The sequence below is a fragment of the Orbicella faveolata genome, unplaced genomic scaffold, assembly GCF_042242905.1.
Source record: "Orbicella faveolata isolate gen_17 unplaced genomic scaffold, um_ofav_v1 contig_35, whole genome shotgun sequence".
NCBI lineage: Eukaryota > Metazoa > Cnidaria > Anthozoa > Scleractinia > Merulinidae > Orbicella > Orbicella faveolata.
The window spans coordinates 6,552,497-6,567,500 of NW_028301564.1; the positions used below are offsets into that span (position 1 = coordinate 6,552,497).

Genomic DNA, 15,004 nt, shown 5'->3' on the forward strand with positions numbered 1-15,004 from the left:
GTGCAAGAGTTTTTTTTTTGTTTTTTTTTTGGCGAAGTGCCGGAGATAGGAGCATTCATGGAGCTGTTTACAGTAACGATTTGGTAAATCTGACAAGTTTTTTTTGGTTGCGATGTACAGCAAGAATGAAACTGGGAATTTATGATGTACATACGATGTTACATCGGTAATGGTAAGATAGCTAAATAGTAAGCCATAAAATGTTTGAACAAACTACAGTAATCTGACACGTCTCCAGATTAATGTCGATACCATCTTTTTCTCTTCTTTGATTTGTTCTTTGATAAAACCCACACTGTGATTGGTGTGACACATGTACATGCATAACTCCCTCACTCACCCATCACATAGCCCTTCCAACCTCCAAGAGGAATTTTTGCTCAAAAATACTCAAGTTAAGAGACCTTTTCGCATGTTATACGAGTCGTAAGTTTACCGTTTTTACACAACACAACACTACTTCACCGAAAATAGAAAGAAAGAGAAAAAAAAACCTCTCTGACACATTGAAAGTCTGATTTAATTAAATTGCACTTTAACTTGGTGCCACGCAGTCTTCAAAGAACAGTTGAGAGTTTTGATACTTTTTACCTTTAAAAATATCGGACTGAAAAGAATGTCATAAAATGCCTATCAAATAAAAATAAACTGCTACTGCAGAGACGTAAAAACCGTCCAGAAATGAAAGCTTTTTTTGTTTAATATCCTGGGAACAATAGCCGATAACTTGTCAGCTCTAATTGAATTTACTCCCATATAAAAAACAAAAGTGTTAAGTTACCATTTGTTACTAACGATAGCAAACATCTCGTGGGAAAGAGCGGTGACGATTCGTCAGCTCTAATTGAATTTACTCTCTTGTGAAAAACAAGAGTGTCAAGTTACACTTTGTAACTAAAAAATAAAAATATCTCGTTGTATTTGCATGCAACAAGGACAAAACAATCGTCACCTGCACTTACTATTGTAAACGTTAGAACTGTTTCAAATCTAAATAGTCTCGTCTCCTCTAAAATATGTCCTAAGAACTAAAAGCGACGATTCGTGACCTCTAATTGAATTTACTCCTTGTGAAAAACAAAAGTATCCAGTTACCTTTTTACCTAAAAATAAAAATATCTCGTTGCATTTGCATACTTCTAACTCACGAACCGAAGGCTCATCTCGTTTATTTAACTAAAATCCTCAGCCTAACCCACAGAAAATGTCGAAGTAAACCCAATATATGAATACTTCCTCCTCTTTTATAGAAGAATAAATATGGCCGTTCTGAACTGTATCGGGATCAAATCTTCTCACCTACCGTTTACCTTTACAGCAAGAAATTTGATTGGCTGTTTATAGTAGATCCAATCTGATTGGTGTGACATACATACATCTCTCACTCACTCACTCACTCACTCACTCACTCACTCACTCACTCACTCACTCACTCACTCACTCACTCACTCACTCATCCATTGACCCGTCCATAACATACCCGACGCGCCGACTAAGAGGTATTTTTTTACAAAAGAAATAACTCAAAAAGGTCGATTATTTTTTTTATCTTCATTTGATTTTGCTATCCCGGTTACCATGACCTTGTCATCTTGCTGTGAGCATTACGGAGCATTACGGTGGAACATGTCATTCCCGTCTTTACCACAAGCTGTTTGCACGCTTGTACACTGCTCATGACCATCTAAATGAACATGAATGAGTCTGAACGTCCAGGATAGACTGGATAAGTATGGGGGTTTGCAAGTATTTCAATTTTGTCTCCATAATTTATTACCAATGACAGCAATGGTAATCATTAATATAGCATTCTGTGTAAACGTATTCGTCAAAAGGCGAAAAATAAACTTTATCTCCAGTGCACAGTCGGTGTACACACACACAGACCGCAGGCTGCGAGCTGATCCGAACTCGCTGTTCGCCGTAGACGCTTCATAATTTTATGATGAATCGTCAATAGTATAATGGTCTATGATTGGAAAAATAAACTGCCAAACACTGCACCAAGTTAAGGCTGAGAGATCAGTGTGCTGAGAAATAAATAAAGAATATCGAGAAGCAAAAAGACGCTCCAAAATCAATGTCATCTGTCCACGTGTACACAGAGTGCAGTGCAAGATTCTAGCTCGCTCATGTTCGCTGATCGCCTTATAAACTTAATGACTTAATGCTTTATCTATCCGATACGATCATCCATATTATAAAAAAGGATTGCCAAACAATGGTCAACAAAGCTAAATATTTAAGACCGTGAAAATCGATTAACTATGAAAAGCGCCAACTCACCTTTCCTGTCTTTCTTTCTGTAACTTCTTGTTGGTCTTTTTCTTGTCTTTCTTATGTTTGCCCATGGCAAACAATTGGCCGACTCTCACCCGACCTTAGATCACCTAAAATAACCTGAATACCCTCATAAAGGTCAATAAAAAGACCTGGCGAACTCGATAATGACGACAATCTCTGGCGCGTGACTCGGGATCGTAACAAGCGCAACGGGTGACGTTGACGACCTTTGTTCCTTTCTCTTTGAGTTCTTTGTTTTACGGGATGTAATAAGAGACTGACTAGTTAACATACAACTCTTAATTCTTAACTCTTTGTAAAGAGTGTTGAATGATGGTTTGTTTTTGTTAATATTTGTACAACTGATCTACCATAAACGCAAACAATAGAGCTCCAAAAGAGTCACGCTGGCCTTGTCAAGTCATGACAGTCATGTCGCCGTCGAAGAAAAAAAGTGCAGTTGTCGCTTTGTGGCAATGAAAAATGGATTGTCGTTTTCGCAAATTGTCGCCCATTTCATGTCAACTTCTGTCGGCTGTCGGTACTTTGGTAACAAATTGTCGCCACATTTTAACGCAATGTCGCTTGTCGCTCAAACCCCTTGAATCATGTGGTGCGAGAACGACCAAAAGGAGGAATAAACCTATACATCGAGCTCGAGAAACATAAGCTCGATCAGATAGCTGCAAGAGACATAAGAATGTTTCCAGAGAAACATATAGCTTTCTCCATATAAAGCTACGGCGTCTCCGAAAAATAAAAACGCACGAGGACAAATATCCGTGATAAGAATCTACCTACTGTACTTGCAAACAGTTCTAATCACAGCGGGGCCCGGGGTCACAATATAGAACGCAAGCAAGCAGCATTTTTACGGTAAATCTCATATTTTGTCCCTCGAAAGCAAATACTTGAAAACATATCTTGCAAAAGAAATGAGCCTAAAAAATGCATAAACACATGGCAAATTACAGAGGTGTCAAACTCGACGAAGCGACATGCAGATAACAACGGAAATCATGCAGACCTATGACTTTAAAAATTTTGCCATAGCACGGTCTTTATACGGCTCAACTCTGCTTAAAATTCCTCCTTATAACACAACATAAAGTGCCCTTCATAAACACGAGTGAGGCAACAAAGAAGTCGAGTGACCGAAGAGAGAACGGCAAATTAAATGTACAAATGTCACGAACCGTAGGAGTTGTGTAGGCTAGTCAACCCCATTTTACATTGATAATCGGGAAGATTGTATCGCTTGAGACTCTTTGTCGTGCTTCGCGCGAAACTTATGACGCTTTATCTACCCTTCTGTCAGGTACTCCGTTGTTGGGCTCACGGAGGATTTAAAAAGTTAAGAAGAGTCTGCAGGCGGTTTTTTCTCGTCTCGCCTTCTTCCCTACTAGGCCATACCGCCCTTGTCCCGCCTTCGTTCCCACTCGGCTACCACCATACTGTCCTTTTTCGTTCGCGATAACTAAACACTCGTCCTAGTGACACTTAGAGAAAAAAACCATGCGGCTGCCAGCAGACTATTTTTGTTCACGAAAATCTTCTCATTTGCCCAAAGAGAAATTCGGTTTGATTTGCACAATTTCATAATTCAGACTCTGCGTCTATGCCAAGTTTTGTTTGTTATTTTTAATTTACTTTCAAAGACCTGAGACTTTAGAGGACCAGAACAACATAATAATTTACATTCATGTAAACTAAATAAACTGTTATTCACTAAGCCGTTTAATTAGCTGAACATTCTTTCTAGGTGTTTGTTTACATACCCAACATTCTGTAGTTAAATGTGCGGCTTCTGTTTCCAGTCAATTAACCCGCTATAACCAGCTACACAACTCGGTAAGATGGTTCTATAACCGCAAATCATGGCCATCTACCGAGCTACACAACTCGGTAAGTTAAAGTAATATATTTTGCGCACAGAAATCAAAGCCAGCAAAGTGAAATGACACATTTCCTCCATCGATTTATTCCGCACAAAGCAGTGTTGGTTTTTGTTCGAAAACAAGACGGTAGACAACAGGCAGCCGAACTGCACCTTTGTGTTTGTCCCAAAAGTCGCATACATTTCGTGAAGGCATCGATAAATCTTAGCTACAAGGTCATTTAACGCCATAACTCTAACTTCAAACCTCAAATACGCAACTTGCCGGTAACAGTAGATAAACACATGGAGACGCGACGAGCACATGGATATGGAGACGCGACGAGAATGGACATGATGTCATTCGCCCCTGAAGAATTTTTTTTTTGGGGTGGGGGGGGGGGGGGGGGTGGGGGCAAATTCGTGTCCCCGTATAGTAGATAGTTTTTTGTTTTTATAGAACTTGTTTTTTCAACGCCAATTTTTGACGTCATGTCTAGTATTCATTGCATGCTATTCAGCAATGAAGGATATTTTCTTTTTTTAACCAATGACATCTTTATTTTTGACCTACTTTACGCATCTGAGAAAGTCAGTGCCATCTACACTTTGACACGTAGCAGACGTAGTCTTGTGGATCCTTTCTGCCTCATTCAGTTTACGACTGAGAATAATTTTTTCACCTTTATAATTATTGTATTCTGGGATGTGTTAGGCTTGCATCATGCCACGGGATCATTAAAATTCACAGAATCGACACGGAAAGAGACTTTCGAAAAAGGCTTCAGCAATTCAACAGACTTCCTTTTAATGTTCGGTCAATTATGTAGTTTTACCACCATCGTGCACAGAGTTCTTGTTTCTTCAAGGAATATCCTCGAAATATTCAGAATACTAAAGGAGCCTTGAAGGTAAGTGAGAGTGTTGCATCTATAAACTTTCTGTTTACAAGGTATTCGAAGCGGAACCACAGTCGACTATAGTTTTTCGCTCGCTTCATTCAGTGGCTAAAACCTATTGCAATGTATGCTTTCTCGCTCCCAAGGCATTGGTTCAATCTGATCAGACAATATGAAAGGTTCGATTTAATAAATCTTAATACTGAGCAATTTTATTCAAACTTAATCGCAGGGTCATTCGAGTTTGCTTCGCTCGATTAACAGCAAAATAATAGAATTCGCTCGCTCCAAATACAATCGAGCATAAGAGCTAACAGTTTTAGGTATAAATCTACTCAAGTTCTATCACGAATGCCGTTCTCTTATTCTTCTATAGACAGTGATGAACATAAACATAAAACCTTTATTTCAACACGATAAGAATTAAAGCTACAAAGCTTGTGGTAGCCTAGAAGCGTGGGGTTGTTCAGAACAAAATGGCGGCAGCATCTTTGCGTATTCAAAGTGTATGTGAAGAGGATTTAGTTAAAGTTTTAAACGACATGTCGATTTATACTGAAACAATGAGATTATTCGATTTCTATGCGTGATAGTTAAAATGGAATAGAATAGAAAGCCTTTATTGTAACACGATAAGTATTTAAGCCAAAAGCTTGTGGGGTCGTAGTTAACTCGGGTTGCGCCCTCGTCAGCTATCATGCGATGCAAATCTCTAGCTCATAAGCTAATTTTAGATGTCAGTTGTTATGCATAAAGTTATGACAGTTGCTGGTAATACGAAACGCCATTAAAATCGTGTTGTAGGGTAAAAGACAGAGCATTGTCTTTTTCGCCGGAAAGAGTGCATCAAGGACTACAAAAAACTATGCAACAATTTAAGATTTTTTTTAACAAATGAAGAAGCCTCGACTGTGCACTGTTCTGTTGTAAAGTACGTAGGAAGTAGTAGAGCAACGACAGAGGTAGCTGGGGAGAAACACTGGACTACATCTTGTGTTTCTCTTAACACTTCTTTCGTGCTCTATTGCTTCCTACGTCCTTTACAACAGAACAGAGCACAGTCGAGACTTCTTTCTTTGTTTTATGATAAAGAATCCATTAATTTCCTCACGTCAGCGTGCATTTGTTCTCTGATGAAGCATGCTAAAATAAGCCAATCACAATCCTTGTTAGAACTGTCCAAATAATTTGTCGGCTAACGAGACAACAGCTGTCAGTCACAAACTGGGCTTCAACAAACTTTCGGTTTCGAGTGACTTTTGAGAGAAGAGCGATCGTTTCAAAGTCCAGTGGAATTCGGCTGCATTGTGGCTCATGAAAACGTGCACTTTTTCAATGGAAATTACGAAGCCGAGCTCAAAGCTTGCGAATGAAAGTGCGAAATGTTGAGCTGTGTTTGAAAGGAGCTACTGTTATTTACGGCTTGCAGCAAGATTGCCCCAACTAGCATCAAAGCTGGAAAGACTAAACTGCTCCCTCTGGTTCTACCCCGAGTACAGGAGAGAATGTCAGGGCAAGTTTTTTGTTTTTGCAAAAATAAAGCTTCTCATCATAAACAGAGACAGCTCAAATGGTGTTTCGGTGATCAGACAAACAAATATTATGTGATTCTTTCAATATACAGAAAGACAAAAATTACGCCATGTTCTCAATATGTGAAAATAACATTAATATGCAAAAACTACATTAACACTTATACAGAACCGTTTTCTCGCCGATGATCATCGGCGAGGTAATTCTATCTGTATAATAAAGGCGCGAGGTAATCTCTCTGCATGATTAAGGGACGAAAATCTCGACCATGATCATCGGCGAGGTAATTCTGTTCGTATTATTACGGGACGAAATTCTCGCCGATGATCATCGGCGAGGTAATTCTGTCTGTATAATAAAGAGACGAGAATCTCGACGATGATCATTGGCGAGATAATTCTGTCTGTGTAATAAAGGCGCAAAAATCTCGACCATGATCATCGGCGAGGTAATTCTGTCTGTATTATTACGGGACGAAAATCTGGCCGATGATCATCGGCGAGGTAATTCTGTCTGTATAATAAAGAGACGAAAATCTCGACCATGATCATCTGCGAGGTAATTCTGTCTGTATAATAAAAGACGTGTTACAATATGGACACAATAGATTGTTTATTGACATTGATATGATTCACTTGACATTTGATCATACTATGATTGGCATCACTTATATATTCAATACTCTCGATAGCTCACTGAACGTGTAAGATCACGAAAGTAAGAGACTTGATTAAAAGCACTTTCGATTGAGTCCTGAAGAGCAGTTTGTACGTCTCCTCATAGTGGACCAAACCGAACGTGTTACATGGTGGCAGCGGGTGGTAGGATTTCATTCTGAAAATGGTAACAAGTTCTTCAACGGCTGCAACCTCAACGACAACTACAGCAACAGCTGGGACTGGGACAGCACCGATCACGCACACTACTATGCCCTCTCCAGCGCATGGCCTTAAACCCCCTGGAAAGCTCAACACTTCAGGGAATCTGGCAGACGCTTGGAAATCCTACAAACAGGTATGGGAGAATTATTCTCTAATTTCTGGGCTAAACTCGCAAACAGAGGACTACAAGGTCGCATTCTTTCTGCATTGTGTCGGGACGGAAGGACTTAAAATTTACAATAGCTTCCAATTCGAAAATGAAAAAGACAAGAAGATTCTGAACAAGGTTCTAGAAAAGTTTGACGAGTTTACACTGGGCCAAACTAATGAAACTTATGAACGATATATATTCAATAGTCGCAACCAAGAAGCACAAGAGTCCATTGATGCTTATGTCGCTGCCCTTCGCAATCCAGTTAAGTCATGCAATTTCTGCGATTGCATGCGTGACAATCTGATCGGAGATCGTATTGTTCTAGGCGTAAACAACAATACCATACGAAAGGAGCTTCTGCAAGTACGAAGTCTCACCCTCAAACAATGTATAGATATTTGTAGAAGTGATGAAGCCACTGCGACCCAGTTAAAAGCCATTTCTGGGGACGATAGCGTTCATAAAATAAGAGATTGGATACGAACTGGCAAGAAAGATAAACGTCCCTCACGCGATGGGAAGAATGATCGGAATGTGCCACCGAAACCTGGCAAATCTCACAAGAAGTGTCTATTCTGTGGAGGTGAACACCCAATGAAAAAGGAGAAATGTCCAGCCTGGAGACAGAAATGCTCCGGATGTGGCGGCCGAAACCACTTCAAAAGTGTTTGCAAGAAATCCAAATCCCGAGGAGTCCATGGAATCTCCGACCAACCTGAAGACGTGTCATCAGAAGAGAGCGACATCGAGCTTCTAGCTGGAGTTGCTATGGATTCTCAAGAATCTGACGTCCATGCTGTTCGTCACGCTAAAGAAATTTACGCTGAGATGCTTATCGATGACAGAAAGGTCAACCTTCAAATTGACTGTGGAGCATCAATCAACATCATCCCGATGAAACACGCAACAGGTCACGACATCCAGCCGACCACGAAAACTCTGCGAATGTGGAATGGATCTCAAGGCTCATCATGCGTAACCCGAGAACAAGGAAGAACCACTCCGTAGAATTCGTCGTTGTCGAAAGCAATTTAACACCTTTGATCGGCGCAAGAGCGGCTCAACAAATGGGGCTAATCACCGTTCATGATGAAAATTTCATCGCAGTCTCACCTCCTCCAAAGGAAAACAAGCTACAAGTTAAACAGATAACAGCCGAAGAAGTAATAAAGCAATACTCAGACGTATTTGAGCGTCCGTTGGGAACCTTTCCCGGTGAAGTCCACTTAGAAGTTGACGATAGCGTTAAACCTGTCATCACCCCGACGAGACGAGTTCCCACGGCACTAAAAGATGACTTGAAGGAAGAACTAAGTCGATACGTCGCACAAGGAATCCTTGCACCTGTGGAAGAGCCAACACCTTGGGTAAGCAGTCTGGCAGTCGCTACTAAGAAATCAGGTGCGCTGAGAGTGTGTATCGATCCACGGCCATTGAACGAGGCGTTAAAAAAAGAAACTTACCAGATACCTGTACTGGATGAAATTCTGCCAGAATTATCTCAAGCCAAGGTCTTCTCCACTGTCGACCTGCGTTCAGGATATTGGCACTGTGTTCTCGACCAAGAGTCAAGCCTACTCACGACGTTCGTAACACCATTCGGAAGATACCGCTGGTGCCGATTGCCCTTCGGTTTGTCAGTCTCGTCTGAAATCTTCCAAAAGCGAGTAAACCAAGCACTAGAAGGCTTGAGCGGTGTTCTTAACATCGCAGATGACATCCTAGTATATGGCGTTGGAAACAGCGAACAAGAAGCAGTCGCAGATCACAACAGGAACCTCCAAGCCTTACTGAAAAGATGTCGTGAGCGCAACATTGCCCTTAACAGAGATAAGTTAAAGCTCAAGCAAAAAGAAGTGTCTTTCATGGGTCACATACTAACGAGTCATGGTGTGAAGATGGACCCAGAGAAAGCGAAAGCTATTCAAGAAATGCCGAAGCCTGAAGACGTTGAAGGCATATAAAGACTTAACGGATTCATCAATTACTTTGCGAAGTTTTTATCTGGATTGGCCGATGTAACGGAACCACTGCGGCGACTAACAAGAAAAGATGTTGAATGGCAGTGGACTGAGGAACAGGAGAAATCATTCGAAGAAATCAAGAGGCTTGTGACCACGGCTCTTATACTAAGCTACTACGACTCCAAAGCAGAGCTCGAGATACAATGCGACGCAAGCCAAAAGGGTCTCGGAGCTGCACTCCTTCAAAAGGGAAAGCCAATCGCCTATGCAAGCCGTGCACTCACTGATACTGAGGAGAGATACGCCCAAATCGAGAAAGAAATGTTAGCGATAGTGTTCTCTCTCGAGACGTTTCATCAGTACACCTTCGGACGACCAGTCACAGTGAGAAGCGATCACAAGCCACTAAAATCTATCCTCAAGAAGCCTCTATCATCCGCACCTCGCCGACTTCAAGGCATGATGATGAGACTTCAAAAGTACAACATCAGTGTACACTATGAATGTGGGGCGAAGATGTACATAGCTGATCTATTATCCCGAGCGTACCTCCCTGAAGCAGGACGCGAAGACGACAAAGAATTTGAGTTAGTAAACATGGTCAAGGCTCTCCCCATCAGTGACCGGAGGATACAAGAGATCAGGCAAGAAACGGACACTGACCAAACACTACAGGTGGTAAAGTCCCTAATCCTCAAGGGATGGCCAGATGACAAGGGCAATCTACCGGTACAATCAACCCCCTACTACAGCCTAAGAGATGAACTAACAGTCCAAGACGGATTGATCTTTAAAGGAGAAAGACTAGTGATCCCTGCCACTCTACGGAAAGAGATGAAAAACAAGATTCACTCCTCACACATGGGAATCGAATCGTGTCTGCGACGAGCGAGAGACTACGTCTTCTGGCCCGGAATGTCTGCAGAGATCAAGCAGCTAGTCGAAGCATGTGAAACCTGTAGGACGTTTGAGAAAAGTCAACAGAAAGAAACCCTCCTACCGCATGAAGTACCATCACGACCCCGGGAAAAGGTGGGAACAGACCTTTTCGAATTCAAAGACAAGAACTACCTAGTAACAGTCGACTACTACAGTAACTTCTGGGAAGTGGACAAACTACCTGACACTAAGGCAAGCACCGTCGTCTTGAAACTCAAGAACCACTTCGCCAGATATGGATGTCCAGATACAGTTGTATCCGACAATGGGCCACAGTTCTCCAGCAAAGAATTTGCCACGTTCGCTCAGACCTGGGAATTCGAACATAGCACCATCAGTCCAGGAAACAGCAAAGCGAATGGAAAGGCTGAGTCCGCCGTAAAGACAGCAAAGCGACTCCTTCGCAAAGCATGTAAAGCTGGTTCTGACCCCTACTTGGCGATCTTAGACCATCGCAACACACCTACACAAGGAGTGGGATCCAGCCCTGCCCAGCGCCTTATGAGCCGGAGAACGAAGACCCTGCTACCAACAACGAGCAAGCTTCTGCAGCCGCAAGCCAGCGAACCATCTGATGAGCGAGAAAAACTCGTCGAGCGCCAAAATCAACAGAAGTACTATTTCAACCGCACAGCCAAAGATCTTCATCCCTTCGACAAGGGTGACGTAGTGCGCATGAAACCACTCCGTCTGGGCGAGAAAAAGTGGTGCAAAGCACTGGTAATCGAGAAACGTAACCAGCGCTCGTACACAGTTGAAACAGCAGATGGTGGAGTGTACCGTCGCAACCGTGTACAGCTTCGAAAGACCCAGGAGCAACCACCTATAATCCAACAGCACAATGAACCGCTTCCGCTAAGCAACCCAAAGCCAAGCAAGCCAACTGATAGATCCGAAACGCTTCCTGCGACCATTCCGCCGCCAGAGCCAGCTTGTGAATCAAATGGATCAGGTGTCAACCCCTCACCAATGACCCTGAGGCCTGCACGTGTTCGAAGGCCTCCAGAACGCTTTAATAAAGATTATGTGCGCTACTGAGCATTGCATGATTGTCGAGCTTACAGTTATATCTTATATGTTTTAGCGTTTCTTTATTTTGTTCGTCTAAATTTTATTTTTATTGTTTTTTTTTTAAAGAGAAAGGATGTTACAATATGGACACAATAGATTGTTTATTGACATTGATATGATTCACGTGACATTTGATCATAGTATGATTGGCATCACTTATATATTCAATACTCTCGATAGCTCACTGAACGTGTAAGATCACGAAAGTAAGAGACTTGATTTGTACCTCTCCTGATAGTGGACGAAGCCGAACGTGTTACAAGACGAAAATCTCGACTATGATCATCGGTGAAGTAATTCTGTCTGTATAATAAAGAGACGAAAATCTCGACTATGATCATCGGCGAGGTAATTCTGTCTATGTAATAAAGAGACGAAAATCTCGACGATGATCATTAGCGAGGTAATTCTATCTGTATAATAAAGAGACGACAATGTCGACTATGATCATCGGCGAGGTAATTCTGTCTGTATTATTACGAGACGAAAATTTAGCCTATAATCATCGGCGAGGTAATTCTGTCTGTATAATAAAGGGGCAAAAATCTCGCCCATGATCATCGGCGAGGTAATTCTGTCTGTATTATTACGGGACGAAAATTTAGCCTATAATCATCGGCGAGGTAATTCTGTCTGTATAATAAAGGGGCAAAAATCTCGCCCATGATCATCGGCGAGGTAATTCTGTCTGTATTATTACGGGACGAAAATCTGGCCGATGATCATCGGCGAGGTTAATCATCATCAGCGAGATGTATGAAGAGGTACTCTACAGCAATTCTAAACATATTTATGATGCTTTTGTGATCACATAGTTAAAGACGAGGATACTGTATATGTATATATTCAGGACGTCAATTTTCAACTTTTTGAAAATCACTTGTTATCGGAACTTGGAGTCTAGAGGCTGAATTTTGTCAAAAAAAATATCCCGTTGTGTTTGCGAACGTTATTTCGAATGTTTTTCTACTGGCTTGCAACCCTTGCCAATCTCGAAGCAATTAATCTCTCGGTGCAGTTCGAGTACTTGTTGTTCAAACAGCTTTAGTTCCTAATGTCTGGGTGTATTTGCAAAAGGTGATATTTCCTTTTATGATTTAATTTAATCAAAAAACGAAGGTAGAAGTTTGCATATTTCCTGGCCCCCAGAACTGCATAATTCCATTTAAATTTTCATTAAACAAATAATGTGCGCGTTGAGAACTGATCTTTGATTAGAAAATTAAATAATGAGGTCAAGAGTAAACTTGTGATGATGGTTAGAATTTCAGTTCTTTAGATGAAAATGTCGATTAATTTTCAAACGTTCATCTCAGACACTACTTTTATACGAGCAGAATCACGAATATAATTATATTTCAAAGCCTTATTGCATTCTAGTTGTGATATGTATAAATTTAAACTGCCAGCAATAACGCATTCTCCTTGAGCGATTCCTCTTGAGGATTGCATCTCGATCCCAATGATAGCTCTCGTTGACAAATCAGCTCAATGCAAACACACTGGACGACAGTTTTAATTAAATCATCTTTATTATGCCGTTGATTAAATCTACACGTTTTGCGTTTCCGAGACGAATAACGAAGCGTAGAAATTCAAACTCGGACATTTCAGGCCAGCCGAAGGTGAACTTTTAACTCAGGAATTGAGGTAAGATACTGCAAGTAATGTATTTTTATGCAACAGTTTTTAGGCACACATACTCTACGATTATTACTATTATCTAACAGTCGCACGTCGTGCTCTTCTACAGACTGCAGCCATTCCTGGTCACGCATCACTAAAATACGAACCGTGGCTCGACCAAACTCCTCCGATATGCCCTGCTACCCGAGACAGTGATGATCTTGCACTAGAAAACAAGCCATTTTTTTTTGGCATGCTCGAAATGGGGGAAAAGATGGTCTTAATTTTTCAATTTAATTGCCATATTTAGTTGTCGCGTATGAGAAGTTCGCCAACAAACCCAGCCGTCTGCATCAAAGCAGTTCTGAGCAATGAGACGTGACTGTATTCGTACGTTAACGCGAAGTGCGAACGTACTTATCAAGCGATTAGAGCAAAGTAAAGTAAAACTTTATTTAAACAGGGTAGCCCATTCAGTTCAAAGGCTGGTCTCTGTAGGGGCCCTGTATAAATAACATTAGGTAAAAAATACAAATTTATGTACACAGATTAAAACTTTATAATTATACGTTAAAAACTAAAGCTACGTTAAAAATCTAATTACAATACTAAAATACTAAGAGAAACCACTAACAACTATCATCGCTCTTTGAAACATTAACATTTTGCACCAACAATAGGGGTTCTTTGCGATATCGATTTCTAAATCTATTTCTATGTCGACATCGATTGGACTTGAGTGATGCATAAATCAAGTATGGAATAGCTTATTAATAATGGTAATTGAACTGAGTGGAGTGCAATTTGGTCTGAAATCATACGCGTGATTTCAAAATCGAACGAGCGCGCAGCGCGAGTTCGATTGGAAATCACAAGTATGATTTCAGACCAAAATTGCACGACACGAAGTTCAATTGCCACTTTATTACATCCATTTTGAAATCGCACAATTTTATCGCCTTAAATTTTAGATTTTTGCTGTGTGTTGTTCCCGTAGCCGGTTTGTTGAAAATAACGCAACCGGAGACGCCTTTATGTCTCATTTAGTATGCAAAACGATGTCATGTGACCAAAACTCATTCGAGCATGACAAACAAACAAGCAGTTCTGACGTCGGAACGACGATAGTCTACTTCAGGTATAAGAGTTCAATTCTCGTCGCCTTAATCAATTATGGAAGGCCTTCCTTTCTTCTGTGGTTAAGGCTGAGACTTTTCGTTGTCTTTGGAGAAGGAATTTGAAGGTGCATTCTGTGTAATTCTGCGATGGATTTCTTTTGAGTTGTGAAACTCCCTCGAGTGCACGATGCCCAGTGAATAGTACGTTTTTCTTTTCCTTTTAAATACCGTATAATGGAATGATTTTAAGAGAGTCCAGCTTGTTATCATATCCGTTTTTTTGTGACCTCGGCGTAAAACTGAATACTCAGGACCTTGTCAAGTTCTTGCGGCGCCAGTTGTTTCAAGATATTTTCAAGATGGCGGGACTGGCACCAGCTTCGGAAGACGTTCGTTCATTCACGGTTTTGTGGAGCGGGGCGTATTTTGACTATGTTTATTCACAGCAACAGAGTCGAGCTCTTGTGTTGCTTCGTTTGAAACTACCGGAAACCTGGAAACATCTACCTTCTTGAGATGATTCTGAATTTGTTCTTGTGCGGTTTTCGTTTGTTTATATTTTACTGTACTCAGTATCATACGGATCTTGAGCAGATGTTGAAGAAAAATCGCCTAAATATTCGTCAAAATGGACATTGAAAGTTGGAAACTTCCAGTAAA

General features: G+C 41.1%; 1 protein-coding gene across 1 annotated transcript in view; it reads left to right on the forward strand.

The window, feature by feature from the left end:
• LOC149102779 (uncharacterized) overlaps positions 1 to 15,004 on the forward strand; it is a 108,104-nt gene that overhangs the window by 53,996 nt on the left and 39,104 nt on the right. The window lies entirely within an intron of this gene.